This window comes from Microtus pennsylvanicus, chromosome 9 (assembly GCF_037038515.1).
Source record: "Microtus pennsylvanicus isolate mMicPen1 chromosome 9, mMicPen1.hap1, whole genome shotgun sequence".
NCBI classification, from domain to species: domain Eukaryota; kingdom Metazoa; phylum Chordata; class Mammalia; order Rodentia; family Cricetidae; genus Microtus; species Microtus pennsylvanicus.
The window spans coordinates 47766630-47784509 of record NC_134587.1 but is presented as its reverse complement, the minus strand read 5'-3'; the positions used below and the strand labels follow the sequence as shown (position 1 = coordinate 47784509).

General features: G+C 48.5%; 1 protein-coding gene across 15 annotated transcripts in view; it reads left to right on the top strand.

The window, feature by feature from the left end:
• Positions 1 to 17880, top strand: part of Ralgps1 (Ral GEF with PH domain and SH3 binding motif 1) — a 231799-nt gene that overhangs the window by 151290 nt on the left and 62629 nt on the right. The window lies entirely within an intron of this gene.

Genomic DNA, 17880 nt, shown 5'->3' with positions numbered 1-17880 from the left:
TGTGGTTTCCCTCTCCTCCCAGGACTGCCATCCTTCTGTTCAAGAAATACATTTTTTCCTTCCTTAGCTTCTCCTAAGCCTACCTGGCTCCCCCTTTTTCTGGCAGTCCCTTCCTTTCTTAGAAGAGACTGTGGACCTTATAGGACATCACTAGCCAGAGAGCTGGACTGGACAAGAAGTTATCTTCTACCAGCAGATGAAGATGCCACACACTCTGTGGTCTGCCTGGGACCTGGACAGGTTTCCTGTGGCCAAGCACCTCTCCTGAAGCCATACCTTTGGCAGGAGGAGGTCACTATATTCTTCAGCCCAAGACACACAGCACACTGAGGTCTGTCCTGTCTTTTCCCTTTCCCCGCTCTGTCATATCTCTCCTTCTCACTTCTGGGTGTGTTCGTGAAGATGCTGCTGTTAGCAAACACCCTGTCCTCTGACAGCTGATACCCCGAGCTGGGAGAGATACCACGGGGTCTGAAAAGTGCTGGATACTGAGGGTGCATCTCACGGGGAGATGTAGCAGCCAGGACCAGCTACCTGATAAAGTAACTAAGTCCAGACCCATAGAATAGCTCAGACCCAGTAGGCAGTTCAGGTAGAGAAGGGAGAGTTGAGACTGGGAGGAGTAGGTAAAGACACGGTGGTAGTTTGCTTCCTCAATGATGGCCCCAACACCTCCAAGTTACCAGGCAATCCTGACACTCCTCCCATTAGAGTTGGTGTCCATGCTCTGTCCTCACAAGTCTGTGAGGGTGCTGGTTTGTAACACTGTATCAAGAGAAAAGGGGACCAGAGAACAGGTGGTCTGTTACAAGCAGGACCTAGAGCCTTGAGCAAGTCAGAGCCTGAGTTCAGGGGTCACAGCTCATGACAGATAGTCTCGCCCCTCTAGCATGTGTGGAAAGTTTCCCCAGATGGTTCCAGCCCCTAAGTACCAAGTTCCCCCTGCCTGTATTTACTCTCTGCCATGCAGTCTTCCTGTTGGGGTCCTGGCTGTGAAAGAGAGAAAGAACTATCCACATCTGAATCCTGGCACACAGCTTAATGGAATAGTTGTTAGGATATTGAGTTTTGATGTCATTTGTTAGACCACAGTAGTAGCTGGAGAAGATACTGCTGCAAGAGCAGTTATCTGGCTCCCTTGTGTTTTGTTTTGTTTGAGTCAGGAACCTATTACATAGCTAAGGATGGACTCAAACTCAAAATCCACCTACCTAAGCCTCCTGAATGCTGGGATTGCAGGCACATCCCACCGTGCCCAGTCACAAGGCATTCCTTAAGTGGAACTGAGAGAAGAGCAATTTGGTTGAGGAGAGATGAGGCCCTGTTAGAGAGGTGGAATTAAATGCCAAGGAGCAGTAACAGGCTTTAAAGAAACACATGGCTGGGATTGTCTTAGTAAAAGACCACCGTTGAGGGGCCTGCCACTGGGAACCGCAGGCCGGCCATCTGAAACTGTGGCTATGATTGTAGTCAGTTGGTGAGAAAGACAGTTGGAGGCCCTAGGACTTACTTAATGGCAAAGGGAGTCTTCAGGACCACCACAGCCTTGGCTGACAGATGCAGCGCATGCGTGCGGTTTATCGTGGTATTTCTGTTTGAGTAATCCCAAGCTCCAACACTGCCAACAAGTAGGGAAGAGCCCCAGAGTAGCCTTGTCCTGCCCATATTTGCACAACCCTTGCCCCTTTGGGGACCTGAGGCAGTCTGGTGGGGAGCTCAGGCCTCGGAGTGAGTTTCCGCTTCCACCACGTAGTTCCTCTGAACCTTCTTCCCTTTCCCTCATTTGTATGTGGGTAATGTAAACATCTACCTCAGAGAGCCATGAAAGAAATTGAATGAGGGGCTGAGGAGATAGATGGCTCCGCTCTTGAGAGCACTAGCTACTCTTCTAGAGGCTCTGATTTCGATTCCCAGCACCTGTATGATGGCTCGCAACCATCAGTAACTCAGTTCCAGGGGATCTAGCACCTTCTTCTGGTCTCCTTGGGTACTGGGCACCCAGACAAACACAGAGGCAAACCATACACATAAAATAAAAACATTCTGAAAATATTGAATAAGATGTGACGCGTTAGTTCAACAAGTCTGGCTGTGTTCAAGCCAGTGAGTGTAGGTGCAGTAACTGTTACCTTCTTTACTGCTCTCTTAGCTCCTGTGCGGACATGCATTCCCTCATGGTTTCTGGTTCTGAGACAGAGTCTCATGTATTCTAAGGACTGAACTGAACTGTGTAGCCAAGGATGACTTTGAACTTCTGATCTTCCTGTCTCCACTTCACAGCTGCTGGGGCACAGGCATGCTGTGCATCGCTAGTCCTGAATTTTGTGGAGCTGGGGGGTCAAACCCAGCACTTCTTGCATGGTAGGCAAGCGCTCTGCCGAGCGTCCCTCCAGGCTTGTTTCTGTTGTTTCAGACAGATTCTGGCTGTGTAGCACAGGCTGTCTTGGGACACAGGGTCCCTCCACCTCGGCCTGAGTTGCAGGCAGGTACCATCACACTTGACTTTAATTGTTTTTTTTTTTTTCTTTCACCCCTCTGTCGTCTTTGAAGTTTTCCTCTTCTCTTTGGCTTCTCACAGTCTGTGATAGGTTAATAGTGATGCTCTTTGCATCACTATTTGCATGGAGTTCCCTGAATCTCTTGTTCCAGTGGCTGCTTTTCTCTTTCACTAAATTTAGGACAGGGGCTTTATTTCTTAGATGTTTTTGTACAGTGCTTTCTCTCCCTCCTCCTTCGACTCCATTTATACGCTGTTGTCACTGGAAGTTTGTCTGTGTATCTCCTCCCATGATTCGGTTCAGATCTTTTCTCTGGTTCCCGTTGTGTTGATCCTTTCTTTCTTCTGTGTATCAATCCGTTAATTTCAATGGAAACGTTTTGTTAGGTACTATATTTCATAATTTCCACTTGGACTTTTTTAAAAGGTAGGTAGCCCAGGCTGGAAACTCTGTATAGCCCAGGCTGGCCTCAGACTCAGAGATCCTCCTGCCTCTGCTTCTCTGGTACTGATATTAAAGATGTGCACCACCATGAACAGCTAAATTCAAAACAAACAAAATCCCAAGAAGCTGGATTTTATTGGAACATGAGAGAAAACAAAAAACAGGACAGGAAAGCTGGAGACCACAGAGGTTGCTGGAGGAGATGGGTAAGTGAGGCTTGAGAAAAGTTATGCTTTCTGAGTGAGAGGTCAAGAGATCAGAAGTCAGCAATCTGCTGAGCACAGGAGGTGAATACGCCCTGAAGGTCAAGACCAGAGGAGTTTGGCTGCTCTCTTGAAAAGGGAAATGATTGGGGGGGGGGCACATTTGCTGAATTCAAGCTCAGATAGCTTCAGCACTGTGGGTCTATGAGATGACCTGGAGGGAGTGACGAGCTCTGTGGGAAGGCACGGCTCGAGTGTTTGTCACATTGCTCTCCGTCTTCTTGAGGGTGTGAAACTGCATTTTCTCCTTATCACAAGAGATCTCTGGTCTCGTCTGGACAAGGGACACTTCTGGGTCTATATCAAAAGGTGTTATCAACCATTGCCTAGGTCATTTGTAAGATGCTTTCTGACCACCAGCTATGATATGTGTCACGTCTGTGTTCATATGTCTCCAGAAATGGGGAGGGGTACCTACTCTTTCATTCTTTGTGTGACTGTCATTTCTCTTCTGAGAGGACCTGTTTTGACCTTCATTTTTTGAAACTCTTATTTTCACTTGTTAAAAAAAATATTTATTTTGTGTGCATTGATATTTTGACTGCATGTATGTCAGTATGAGAATACCAGATTCCATGAAACTGGAGTTACAGGCAGTTGTGAGTGGCCACATGGGTGCTGGGAATTGAACCCGGGTCCTTTGGAAGAGCAGCCAGTGCTCTTAACCTCTGAGCCATCTCTCCAGCTCTTGAATAGCCATCTTCAAATCCTTGTCTACCAAATCTAATATCTGAGTTTATTGACTTGGGGCTGGTGTGTGTGTGTGGATTTTTTCCCCTTGATCACACATCACGCATTTCTGCTTCTTAGTGTCTCTGAGACTCTTCACTATGAATGTGGCACATTGATACAAAGCTGCTTTAGCTCAGTAGGACTTGAACTCCAAACTCTACCCTCCAGCAAATTGCTGAACTCTCTTTCTCCCAGCTCCTGCATTAACTTGTGGTTCCTTTCCACGTGGGACGTACATGTTTAGGGCTAAGAATCGGACGGAAGTTTGTACAGCAATTTTTGGCTGTCCTCTTCTGTAACTCTCTCCTTCCTGTTGTCCCCCCACCCCCATTTCCAGCCTCAGGGTCCAGCCTCTTTCCTGTCTTCTCCAGACCTGTGTTTTATGTCTGCCTGTCACTACCACACCCCAGGAAATGTTGTAGTGTACCTCCCTCCTTCCAAAGCCATCTCATCCAGCACCCTGCTTTTCTTGTTCCTGGGGCTTCGGACAAGTATTTCAGATATCTCTCAGAGGCTACAGCTGTGAGTCTCCTGCCCCTGTTGGTGCAGTCACGTGGTGCATCTCAGTCAGGGCCTGCCCTCTTCACCCTTGGTCAGACTCATCTGTTGGGAAATCTCCATCTCACAGTACCTACCACCTGAGCATTAAGAAATGGGTGATGCAGTCTTCTCATGCCTCGTTAGAGCATCAAGCTGTGTATTCCAGAGACATCGCTCACTCTCTCATTTCGTTACAGTTTAGACCTTGACTGGTCCCCAGCTTGTGGTACTATTGGAACTTGTCAGAGGTCCAGCCTCACGGGAGGAAGTTAGGTCATTCTGGTGAAACAACCAAGTAAGCACTGTTACAGCCACCATCGTGTAACCAGGGCTCTTCTACTCTGCAGCCTTGGTACTGACCCAAAGCAACAATAACAAGCTATGGGGTGGATCTGTAAGCCCCAATAAAACCTTCCCTTCTGATAACTTGGTGATCTCAGCTGTCATGTCACAGTAGTGCTAATCTCTAACACCGTATGAGGGAACTGCTTCAGGTCTGTATTTCTAATTAGCAGAGGAGCTGGGACTGAACCTGTGTAATGCCAGGAGGAGCACACTGTCCTGGGGAAAATCGCATTTCTTCAGCTCCAGAGTCCTTTTTCTTCTTTTTTGGTCTTTGAAATCAGGATGTGACTTCTTGCAGAAGAAAGGCCATAGACCCATTAGCACTATTTTGTGGTTTTTGTTTTGTTGTTGTTGATTTTGAGACGGGGTTTCTCTGTATAGCACTGGCTGTCCTGGAACTTGCTCTGTAGACCAGGCTGGCCTCAAACTCACAGAGATCCACCTGCCTCTGCCTCCTAAGTGCTGGGATTAAAGGTGTATGCCACCACTCAGCTTCTACCTGTCCTTGTTTCCCCAATGTATTTGTTCGGCTGCCATTTGTTCCTTACTAAGATATGACATACTTCAAAGTTGAAGACTTGACCGCTGGAAGAAAGGGTAACAGTTTTAGGTGCTGAGGCTTCAGAGAGATTGGAGATGAAGAGGCAAAGCCCCTCCTCTCCTGGTCAGCTGGTCTTAGTAGGACCCAGGGAGTGTCCAAGCTTCAGGGAGCTGGTAGGATGCTGTAGTCTCCATCCACCCAGATGTAATAAAACCAGTTGACACAAGCCGACTGCTCCTTCCCCTCCTGGAGGCCCGCATCAGTCCTGTGACTTGCTGCCCAGCGTCCAGCAGCTGCACATTCTCTGGCTCCGTTAAACAAAATCTGAAGACTTGGTCAGCAGGGAGTTGTCATGGCAGAGTACTGTCCAGTGTCGCCAAGGGTATTCAGGCACCGCGGAGAATACTTGAGAATTTGGTGTCTTTTAAGCACTGATCAGACACAAGTATCTAGGCATCAGAGTGGGCTGCACACTTGCTGTGAAGTAGCTCCACGTGATCCGACTCATTCCTGACTTCTCCATTCACTTGTCAGGGACAGGGTCCAAGCAGCCAGTTTTATCCAGTGTGACATCACCCAGAGATGAAGCACATTTGTCATTTAATGAACAAATGCTTATTAAGCGTCATCTGGGCACTTTGCTGGGAGCCAGCTTGCTGATACTTTCCTCTGACTGGTTGTCATTTTACCTCAGAACGGTATTTTTCAGTAATACTTACGTAGTTTTACCGAACCCCTCTACTGTGTGAGCTGGGGCCTGTCCCGAAAGGAGAAACCGAAGTCCAATGGAAGTAGAGGCTCTCTTACAATTTGATGATTTGATTTCCTCGCAACCGAAAGTTCATGGACTTTTCCCATCTCTGATTAAAATCATTCCCATTCAATGTAAACTTAAAAAGTATATAGTCATTTCTAGAGCCTAGTCTGGGTCAGACAGCCCTCCAGGGAACAGTGTGACGGGTGGGGTGGGTGGGCACTACAACCTCCCACTCACACCAGCTAAAAACCTTGCCTTCATGAAGAATAGCTAACCTTGCTTACCTCCCTGGGATCCCAGAGGCAGCTGATCAGACTAATATGGTTTCTGGCAAGAGCTTGATAATATAGTCTTCCCAGGAGTGAGAGCAGTCACATAGCAGCCGGTGCTGCATCTATACGAGTGTCCCCCAGAGTCTGTACCTCAGCTTCTGGATTATCTGCTTCTGCCAGAGCAACCTTGACTCCTGAGCACCGCTGAGCAAGTTGTTGTGGATAATTAACCAATTGGATGGAAAATGACAAGGTTGTCTCTTTAAACATGCGGCATTTTACAGTGTCCGTCCCTTCCTGTTAGGTAGGCCTTCTGCACAGAGCCGCAGTGATGCGTGGATGCACGTGCTTGCTGGCCTCTGTCAACCCTGCTGATCACACTGGCTGACTCAGTCATGTTCAGCAGACTGGCTTTAGTGACTCTCTTTGGGGAGGGCGCTGCTTCCAGGAGACCCATAAACCCAGGCAGCTGTGTTTATTGTTGCTATGCTCATTCTCCCTGGCTAACAACGCCTTTTCTTCCCAGCCCCCCAGCCCCTTCTCATTCACTGCTTCTTACCAGCTGAGGTACCAGCCACCTGGTACTGCTTTTCTAAGTGGCACTAGCTTAGTCTGAAGGGCTGTCTTATGGGGAGGTCCCTGAGATCCAGTTCTGGGAGCTGCAGTCTATGGATCCCTGCAGCCTTGGGGAACCTCTGCACTTACATAACAGATGCATTCTGCTTCATGTTCGTGCTCACATGGGCCTGGCCTGGTGGGAGGCCTTCCGCATGGATGAGCTCATTGCATCCTCAGAACAGGCCCTTTCAGAAAAGGGTCTCCCCACTGTCTCCCCTTGTATGTGATGAGGTGGCTTAGCTCGCTTGAGGTTTGGAAGGTGATATTCATACAGCAGTTAGTGGACAAGCCTGAGTTTGGAGCTGGGCCCCTGGAGACCCAAAGTTCACACTCTTGACAGACTTTCCATCAAGGTAATGCGGGGACTCTTAAGGCTGCTTCCAACTCCTTTATCTATTTTCCTATAGCATAGCTGTTTATTTTTATGTTGTTTGAGACTGGGTCCCCATGTAGCTCAGGTAAGTTTGGAACTTGCCATGTATCCCAGGTTGGTCAAGACTTTGTCGTCTTTCTGCTTCAGCTCTCGAAGTGCTGGCATTGTAGGAGTGTGCCACTGCACCCAAGTAGAATAATACTTTTGATGCCCAGAGTTAGTGCCAAGATTGAGATGTATGGCTGACACACATAATGGCTCAGTGGGTGGTAGATCCTTTGTGCTTATGACTTCTGTGAGTTCAATATTCAGTGATCTCAAATGGTTCAGAGTTAACTGAGGACTGTGAAAACATAGTTTGACGAGGAGCCCTTCCCCGAGACTTCTGACTCAGTAGATGTGGGATGTGGTCCAAAATTCACACTCAGTTCCAACTAGTTCACAGGAGCACCCATGAGCTATGGCTCGCCAAGGAATGACCTTGTCTTTACTGCTGGAGGTTGTTTCCTGTGCACAAAAACTGGTCCAGCACCAAACAGGAAGGGTGTAGCTTGCCTTCTCCCAGTCAGTACCTAGGAGCTGGCTCTCAGGCTTCCCCTCTTCCGATGCCATTGACTCCAATACAAGGGAACCCAGCATGTAAGACACACGGTGAAACCTGGTCTGGAAATCAAGAGTCACATGACTGATTTTGTCAGTCTGTTTCTGGTTTCCAGTGATGTTTCTGAAACAGACTAGGAAAGAAAAGGAGCCTGGAAAAATGACTCTGTCACAGAAACTACTTCTGCAAATTACCCAGAAAAGCACCTTCTGAAGCACAGTTCAGCTAGCTATGTGTCAGTTTCATGGGTGGAACTGTAGGCCAAGAGGGTAGGCTTAGTGTACTTCCTTTCTCAGCAGGCTGGGTGGTTATATGGGCTCCCTAGTTGCCACTGTTAGATTCCAGGGTCCAGCCCAGAGCAGAACATATGCTGATAGGCAATAAACAAAGAGCCTGGTGGTGCAGTGGTGGGCGCTAGAGTCATAGGGACCCAGGTTTGCACACTGACCTCGCTTGCCAGCTGAATGGCCCACACATGGGTCTCCATTCCCCTTTCCAGATCGGGGCTGGGAATGATGCCTGTTTTATGGGGCTGGCATGACAGGTGGGTACTAAAGTGCCTGTGCTGTAGGTTTCCCCCTCACCTCATGGCTGGTATCATCCAGCCAGGCGGGCAGGAACATTGTATAGAGTGTAATCTCTAGAACCCAGGGCTGAGGTTCAAAGCCCAGCTCCACCATTTGTGAGCTGCGTGCTCTTCTTTCTGTCACCCTTCATCTGTCCATGACCTTTGTAAAGCAGAGCTTAAAAGCACCAGCTTACAGAAGTGCCTTGGCCACTAAGGACATGTTTGTGTCAGATGTTTCACTGTGGCTGGGCTTCAGTGACATTGACTCTGTCCCCCTCCATAGATCTGCAGACAAGGCAGGAAGGAGCCCTTGGGGAGATAGCGCAGGGCCCTAAGAAGAGAACAGAAGAGGACCCAGTATACCCCGTGAAACCCTCCCTTCTCCCTGCCTCACCCTCAGCTCCATCCCTGCAGAGAGAAGAGCATCTGAGCTGGGTGTGGCCCTGGGGGTAAATGATCCCCAGGTTCTGCTTCTCCTTCCACACAGCCCTTGCAAGAAGAGCAGGGCATCCACACACTCTCAGGAACTTAGATGCCTGCCAAGGTGGTGTTCCTGCAGATGTCATCCCCTTTTTTTGCTACCTGCCAGGCTGGATGTGATGGACCTTTTAGGGACAGACTCCGCAGTGCTCTCCCCTTTCTGCCAGGTTTGTGCTGAGCCGCCTGCTCTGGCACAGTGTTTCAAAGAAGATTCCAACACCTCGAAATCCGCCTTTGAGGCCCTCCCACCCTTCGCAGAAAGCCCAGACCGCCCTCGTTTCTATGTGTGCAGAAGCACTTGGTAAACAGAATGCTTGAGCTGTGACTCCCTGGAAGGGGCGAATCCCAGCTGACGCCCGAGGCTCAGCCTATTTTGGGCCTGGTTTCTCTCCGGCTGAGGTCTGTGGTCAGAGTGTTCATCAGCTGCGTGCCCCCTCCCCCCAGCACCCACTACAGGCTCCAAGGAACCACAAAGCTGGTTTCAGGTTCCTTTCCTGCCTGAGTGCTGGCAAGCCAGGCCTCCTGCCTCCACCCCTGCCCTGCCCATGTCTTAGGCCTGGGATCCACTTAGTGCTCTTGTCCTGTGCCCCCTGTGAATATGTGAATACTGTATTCAGAACTACACAGAGAGGAGCTTCACTGAGAAAGAAAGCATTCACGCTGCCGCGCAACTTATTCAGCTCTGTCAGGCTTGTGGAGCAGCAGTTTCCTGCCAGTCAGCCCAGCCACCCTTCAGGGACGGCACCCCTCCTCCCTTACACAGGGATATCTCTCTCTCTCTCTCTCTCTCTCTCTCTCTTCTCTCTCTCTCTCTCTCTCTCTTCCTCTCTCTCTCTCTCTCTCTCTCTCTCTCTCTCTCTCTCTCTCTCTCTCTCTCTCTCTCTTCTTTTAAAAACCCATGATCTCTTTTGGTTGCTAGACGATAAATGCAGCTTAAATCTGTGTTCAGAACACCTCATTAATAATAGTAAGTATCAACTAAATATAATCCTGGAATTAAGAGACTATCTATTCAGCACTGGACCTGTCATGCGTGCAGCCCCATGTAAGACTGCTTGGTGGAACTGAGTGGTCTGGAGGACACTGTGCTGGGGTTTGGATCATCATCCTACCCAAGACTCTCTCTTTTCTCTTTTCATGGTTCTAATAAAATACTCGACAAGAGCAGACCAAGGAGGGAGGGTTTGTTTGTCTCATAGTTTGAGAGGACACAGTCTGTGATGGCCGTTCTTGGTTGTCAACTTGACTACATCTGGAATTAACTAAATGCAAAAGTTCAAGGCACACCTACCTGTGAGGGATTTTTTTTTTTTCTTGCTTAATCTGAAGTAGAGAAATCTACTTCTGTTCCAGATCTTTGAGGTAGGAAGATGTAGCTTTAATCTGGACCACACCTTCTGCTGGAAGCCTATATAAGGACATGGAAGAAGGAAACTTTTGCTCTTGGCCTGCTTGCTCTCGCCTTGCTAGCAAGTCCATTCCTTCTCTGTCATTAAAGCCTATTTATTCAGGATCTCAGCACATACTAAAGACCAGCTGAAGACACCGGCCCTGAGGACTGAGCAAGCCAGTACATAGCACCCTCCATGGTCTCTGCATCAGTGGCTGCCTCCAGGTTCCTGCCCTGTTTGAGTTCCTGTTCTGGGGTTGGAGAGATAACTCAGTGGTTAAGAGCACTGGCTGTTCTCCCAGAGGACCTGGGTTCAATTCTTAGCACCCACATGACAGTGCATAACTGTGTAACTCCAGTTCCAGGGGATCTGACATCCTCACAACAATGCATGCAAAATAAAATAAATTGTATATATAAAAAAGAAAACCTCCAGAGACATAACATACTCTAAGTAAAATAAATAATTAAAAAAAAAAGAAAGGGAGAGAGAGAGAGAGAAGAACTCCTATTCTGACTTCTTTGATGAGGAAAGTTCTGGAAGTGCAAGCCAAATAAACCCTCTTCTCCCTAAGTTGCTTTTGTCCTGGTGTTTGATCACAGCAGTAGAAGCCCCGAGTAATGCGCAGACCCTCGTGGCAGGAAGGCATGTGGTAGTAGGAATATGAGGTGGCTGGTCACTTTGTGTCCCCAGTCAAGAAACAGAGAGACGGATTCTAGTGCTCAGCTCTTCCTCCTTTCGCCTTTCTATTGAGACCAGGACACCAGGCAATGCAATGATGCTGTCTGCATTCATGATGGGTCTTCCCTGCTCAGTCACACCTGTCTGGAAACTCCCTCACAGATATGGCCAGAGGTGTGTCTTCAAGGCAATTCCAGATCCAGTCAAGTTGGCGATGAGGGTAAACCATGGCAGTTCCCTTTCCCCAGCTCTGGGCTTTGAAGATGCCTATGAATTATAGCAGCAGCCATGCCCATCATGAAGTTGATGGTCAGCCTGCACCAGGTGAAAGGGCGGGTACTGTCCTCTCCTGGTGTGAGTCTGCTGATTCTAATCTCCACTGTATGGAGAGTGAGTCTAGGAAAGCCAGAAGTTGAGTACCGGTCATGGTCACAGGCATTATCTGGCGTCTAGAACTGACACAGATCCTCATGGCTTTATTGTTTTAATACACTCTCCCTCTGTACACCTGTGCTGCTTGAATTAAGTTTTAAAAAAAAAGTCTTTGTTGTGAACAAAGAACCTAGCTAGAGCTTCTGAAGAACTGAGACTATACACTGTTTTTCATGACAAAGCCAGAGTACTGTCTCCTGCACAGACCTCAGCTGGTAGAAAGTGCTGCTCTGACTAGATTTAAGGACATAGGCCATCAAGAGCTTGAAGCATCTGTTCACGTGGCATCCATACTCAGGAAGCATGCTTGGTTCACCTCCTCCCTTTCATACCCAGGATCCCAGCCAAGGAAGTGTGTCACCCACCATGGGTGAGTTGTCCCACCTCACTTAATGCACTCAGGTGCTTCCCACAGGCATGCCCAGAGACCTGTCTCCCGGGTGATCTGTTAGCACTGACCATCATGGAGAGCTTCCGGGAAGCTGAGAATAGTGTGGCTATGGCCTTCCGGTCCCCTTGCTTGTGGAGTAGGTTATCATCAGATGAGCAGCAAAGTGTGAGGAATTCTGAGCTTGCCTGGTCCCCAAAAGACTCCATACCTGTGAGCCCTCACTTTCATCGTCTCCTGCTTGGAAATCACACTGTTGTCTAGAAAAGCCCCCTTTATCGTAGACACTAGGGGTAGGGTATGGCGTTGGGCTCAAGTCTGCATGCTCCTCTGCCCCTGGCAGACAGGGGGCATCACTCTATTCTCACACCACATTCCGTCCTACAGAGTGAAACCAGAAGACTCCAAAGTTGAGGACAACCTCAGTGTGAACAGGGATGCTAGGGGCCTTGACCTGAAGAATGAGGAGGCCTTGGCCCAGGCAGGCAGAGTGCTAAGACTGAGTGTGCCTTCCTCCTGAATGTGGGCCTCTGTAGAATAGTATACTGTCTCCAGAACCAGGACATTCTTGAGTGTTAGACTAAGTGGAAGGTGCCCTTTACTGACAAGTAAGTCCAACCAGGAAGCAGAATAGGGAAGTGTTCTGGTTGCATTGTCAATGTGGGCAGAGTTGAGACAAGAAGCCAGAACCAAACCCGACAAAGCTCACTCAGTCCGTGATTATTAATGCCATCAGCCATCATGAGGAGAACACCTTTGGGACCGAGAAGAGCAGAGCCAATAACCACCGCTCTCTGTAAAGACAGACCCCTGAATCTTCTCAGACACAGATTACCCCAGAGAGCGGGCTACAGATGAGCCCACAAAGTACTCTGACTCCGATGTTAGATACACCTGGAAAGAAAGAGCTCTTCATGCCAGCTGTCAGAGCTAGGCTGTCATATAGCAACCAGCCATTAAAGACAGATAGTATGGGTCTACACTTCTATACCCTACAATCCCACACTCACTGTGTGACCTGGAGTGCACCTACGTCTGTGTGTGTGACTTCTTTTCTCAAAGTAAGTCTGGTAGCACTCACGGACATAGGACTTGCCCAGTGTGGTGTCTGCCATGAGCTCAGCCACCATAGCTCCCCTTAAGAGCCCGTGGCTGATTTTCTCTGTGACCATTGCTGGGGACCCTTGGCATTGACTGCAAGTTCTAACTCAAAATCAATCTCATTGGCTTGATCCTGGCAGACATGAGATCCCCAGTTTGGGATTCCTAGACCCCCAGGTCCCTCTGTCCCTTCTGTAATTTGCTGCTACAGCATTCTCCCTGCATCTTAGCACCGTGTCCCCAGAAGGCATGGAAGAAGATCCTTCCCTAAGAGCCAAGGCCAGACTTCAGAGCCAGCAGTGTGATGTCTGGGCTTGCCTGCCTCACAGGAAAATTTGGCCAGGAGGTGGGTCACACTGTCCTCTGATGACATGAGGCAGGCTGGGCAGGCAAGAATCAACAAGCCACTCCATGTTCCTATCCTCAGGCAGCTGCTGACACAGCCTGTGGCCATAAGAAAGGGCTCAACTGCCATTCCTAGGCCATTTTCACTGCCAGGTCCAAGGCCCACTCCCCTGGTGCCATGTTACCCAGGCCCCTTCTCAGACAGGACCCCTATCCAGAAATTACACAAGCGCTCCTGATCCCAGCCTGCTGCACAAGCAGCAACGCTTCAGGTGCCGAGAGCAGCAGGACCAGCAAGCAAGCCAGACTTGCAAGGAGAAGGTGGCTAGTGGCCTGGCCCAGGGAATCTTTCCCGAGGCACTTGTGACTGGTAGATAGGCTAAGACAGGTGGCTCAGCAGACCAAAGAGGAAGAAAAGAAGGTCCTGCCTCCACAGTGACCTGGGCAGTGGGGACCCAAGCTCTGGCATGCAGAAGGCCCTGCTCACCATTTTCAGGTATGATGCCAGGCTTGCCGTCCTGTGGCCTCCTCAGAGGCAGAGCAGCTTCTGAGTGGAGTCGGTAAGAGCATGGTGACTCCAAGACTGCAGTGGTCATGGTCACCCCTGTGGTTCCTAGTAACTGTCTCCTTAAGTCTGTTCTCTTCATTTGTCCTCAAGGAATTGATGATTTTATAATGCATATTAAAGTAGACATGAGTCCACCTGCCATCTAGTAGGATGCGCTTACACTGAAGGCTTGTCCCCATGGCTGCTATAGTGACTCCACACTCTGGTCACCTTGGTATATTATTGCTATCGTCGCTGTTCTCATGGCGCTAAGTCAACAGGAGGAGAGGAAGGTTGTTGTTGGTTTTTTTTTTTTGTTTTTTTTTTTTTTGCCAGTTCTTCCTTTCCTTCTTTGTGTGTGTAGGGGAATCTCTATTCCTTTTCTTTTCTTCCTGCTTAGGAACATCTGCAGGGCAGAGATGGGCTCAAGCTCTGGATCCAGTGGTACATTTTGTGTAAACTGGCAACACAGGCCCTGTTGAGACCCCACAGTCCATAACCACAGCCTTGCCTGGGCTGCAGCGCTTACCCAGGCTGGGCCCTTTGCTTCTACCGAAGGGCACACGTCCTAGAGCCTTCCTCAGTCACCTTCCTCAGGGGCCACTAAAAGCACTTTGTAATCATGTGTGCTTCTGTGAGACTCCCTAGACCCTGAGCTTGATCATCCTGGGGGGGGGGGGGGCAGTGAGGGCAGTTGCCCTGGGCTACATGTTCTGGAATTTCTCCATTTCATCAAAAAATGCCTTTTAAAAATTTTTAGCAGGGGGATAGTGGCTCATGCCTTTAATACCAGCACTTATGAGGCAGAGGCAGGCAGATTTCTGTGAGTTCAAGACCAGCCTGGTCAAGTTCCAGGATAACCAGGGCTGTTACACAGAAAAACACTGTCTCAAAAAAACAAAACAAAAGAATCTTTAAAAATCTATGATGGGAACATTGAGATAGACAAGCAAAGAGCAGCTGAGGAGAACCCAGGACTGGTGGTGTATGAGGGGTCAGAGGCAGGTCGTGGAGTGGGGGAGTGGGAAGACTGGTACAGTCAGATAGGGACAGGCACCTGGAGACAGTATATTAGAAAGGCAGGCACCTGTGGAGACAACAGCTGGGTGGTGGGTAGAGGCAGATACAGGGAAAACCAACCCCACAAAGAGGGTGAGGGTGCAGAAAGGGGCAGACTGTGCTGTGGACTATGGGCCCCACTGAGGGAAACCAGTTCTCTGCTGGCTGTGGGCATTTCTTCCTGGCACTCTTTGGCATTCTATGTAGTGGCTGGGTTATGCCCCCTTCATGTACACACAATGGGGCTTTGCTGGCTGGCACCATCACAGAAGTGCCTAGGCTTAAAGGTGACAGTTGAATGGGGATTGTGATGAGCCTGCCATAATTCCTGAGCTCCATTGAGGAAAACCAGGAAGTGACATCTAGACTGAGATTACTAACTTAGCCTTCGAAATGGTTTCAAATTTTCAAGACGAGCCAGGCAGTAGCCACGCAGAGCTGCCTCCTAGCTCAGCAGCCCTCAGGGCTTTCCAGCTCTAGCTTGCCTTGTGCCATCCAACACCCTGCCCACTGCCAGAGAGAGCCCTGTATGATCTCAGGCCAGAGCCCCAGACGTGGAGTTTCATGGGCCAGTGAGACTTCAAAAAGAAACTTTGGGGATTCTCAAGAGGCTGCCAGGTTTCTTTCCTTTTTCTTTTTTCTTTTTCTGTACCAACTCTGAACTTTTGGTATCATTTCCTGAAGGAAGGAGTATTTTGACCCCAGAATGTAAACACAGCATAATCTGAAAAATACAGTTGGCTTTTCCCCCATGAGGATAACTGACAGCCATTTGCTACCACATTTTAAAGGCTTTTTCTTAATATATTTAAAAAATATATTTGTTTTTAATATTTTTTCTTATGGGAGAACACAAGTACTAGTAGAAAGCACGTGATGTCAGAGGACAACTTTGTGGTACCAGGTCTGTCCTTCCAAACCTCTGTGGGTTCTGAGGATTGAACTTAGGTAGTTAGGCCCATGTGGCAAGCTCATTACCCACTGAGCCATCTTGGCAGTCCTGAAGATATTTTAAAGTTAGAAAATCCAACAAAAATTTCACCATTTTACCTTACAAGTAAGGTAAAGAGAAGCTGTCCATTCAAATTCGTCATTTGGTGCAAAATCAGAGCCTACTCTAGTGCCTGGTGTTTGTCAAGTTGCTTGTGAAGTCCAGCTCAGAGCCACTTTCAGGATTAGCAGTTTTCCTGGGACAGCCTGGTACACACAGGCCACAGGCCTTCCCTCTTGTGTCTCTTAGTACTGTCAGCTTAGGGAGAGTCAGGAGTCAGGCTGACAGGGGCTGGGGTGTTCCTGGTGGAGAGCACGGAGTAGGCAGACTATGAGCTGTCCTGACTGACCAGCCTGGGTGCATGGATCCCAAGCCTGAGTGTAAGGTCAAAGTGTCCAGAAGAGTTGGTAATCATCTCCTGTACAGCATTACCACTGAAGGCCACATACCACCAAGATCCAACCTGGTGCAGTGGTGGCGGCAGGGGTTGAGGGAGGAGGTGGGATGGCAGGCTCAGTGGAACCTCTTAACTGTTTGGGAGATGGGGCTTCTAAAACACATGAGAAGGGAGCATATCTGGAACGAGGGAGTGCCAGAAGGGGTTCATCCACACATCCAGGAGTTACTGTAGGCCACAGGTGGTTCAGGGATGTGACAGTCAGCCAGCTCACTAACAGATCACAGGGGTGTTTCAGTCCATGGTTGAGGGAGAAAACCATGGCTTTTTAGAGCTTTTAGGCTCTTTGTTAGCACGGTGCATGTGAGTGCACGTGTGCGTGTGTGTGTGAATGCATGAACCCACGTGAATGTGCGTGTAGATGTGCATTGTCACCTGTTGAGACAGTAAATATCAGTGATTACAAACAAGTTCATCTTAAAGATGAATACAGTTTGTAGATGCACGAGCAGCTGTGCACCAGTGCTTCAAAAGTTTTTAAAGCACTGAAAATTCCACTGCCCTAGAACCTGGTGTTCCCACCTTCCCCCATGTGCTTTAATTTTCTTTGCTTTGGACATCAGAACATCTCCAGTTTCTGTTTTGTTTTTTGTTGTTGGTAAATTTTCCTGCATTAAATTACCTTTGTGTCTAAAATGTTTTCCTCTCTCCACTTTACCCCCACATCTCTTTTTAGAATGATTTCCTCGGAATAAGTTCAGAGGAATGGGATTACTTAGTCAAAAGATAATGATGTTTTTCTGGCTTTGGAAGCCCTAGAACTTTCCCCAAAGGTCTCACCCACTCACACTGCTGTCAGCTGTATTTGGGTTTCCCATTTCACCACAGCTACCCTAGCTCTCTGCATTGGGCTGGTTTTCAGTTAATGATGTAATGGCTTTTACATGGCGGGTTATATTTTTCCATTTTCATTTCTCTGTCCCTTTCTCTGCTCAGAGTTGCTACACTGTTCCTCCTTGGCCACATACCATGATTCCATTGGCACCCCCAGACACAGAGCCCTAAGAAATGATGGACATTCTTCCTTGTTTAGGTGGAAGCTACTACAAGGCATTTTAAGAGAAAGACAGTTGAAATATGTTTAAACTACAAATACATTTGGCGACATCTCTTATTGGTCCGGGTGGTTCCAGCAATGAATGCAGACTCCGACTCTGGGAGAGTGTTGATGTCTCATTTGAATTCTAGTAGCCATCACAGTTAATACATGATGTACGATTTAAGGCAGAGATGGAAGAGTCCCCACCAAAACCAGCTCTCTTCTTTCTAGGCACTCCCTAATTAATCAAGACAGAGATCTCCAAGCACGGGGCGAGATTCCTGCTAGAGACAGTCCCCTGCCTCATCAGTCCTCCCAGAGTTGGCTCTTGAACACCAAGATGAATTGGACTGGGGAAGGTTTTTCCTGAGACTAGTCCCAGGTGTCTTCCAAGTTATGGATACTGGGACAGGAGTT